The following is a 309-nucleotide window of genomic DNA, read 5'->3' as shown; positions in this document are numbered from 1 at the left end:
CTCGATTGAAAGTGAATCGAGACGAGAGAGAGAGGCCGATAAGGCAGGCAGGCAGGCAGACACACTCTCTCTCTCTGGTAGCTAGCTAGGTGCGAGCGAAGGCTAGCCTACCAAGGACAGGACAAGCGTGAAGGGAGAGAGAGAGAGGCAGGCACGCTCTCTCTCTCTCTCTGGTAGCTAGCACGGTGCGATCGATGGCTAGCTTACCAAGGACAGGACAAGCGAGAAGGGAGAGAGGCAGGCACACTCTCTCTCTGGTAGCTAGCAAGGTGCGATCGAAGGCTAGCTTACCAAGGACAGGACAAGCGA

The sequence above is a fragment of the Sinohyriopsis cumingii genome, unplaced genomic scaffold, assembly GCF_028554795.1.
Source record: "Sinohyriopsis cumingii isolate HCF-2022 unplaced genomic scaffold, ASM2855479v2 utg005076l, whole genome shotgun sequence".
Lineage (NCBI taxonomy): Eukaryota > Metazoa > Mollusca > Bivalvia > Unionida > Unionidae > Sinohyriopsis > Sinohyriopsis cumingii.
The sequence above is the reverse complement of the archived record's forward strand: the minus strand, read 5'-3'. Positions refer to the sequence as shown.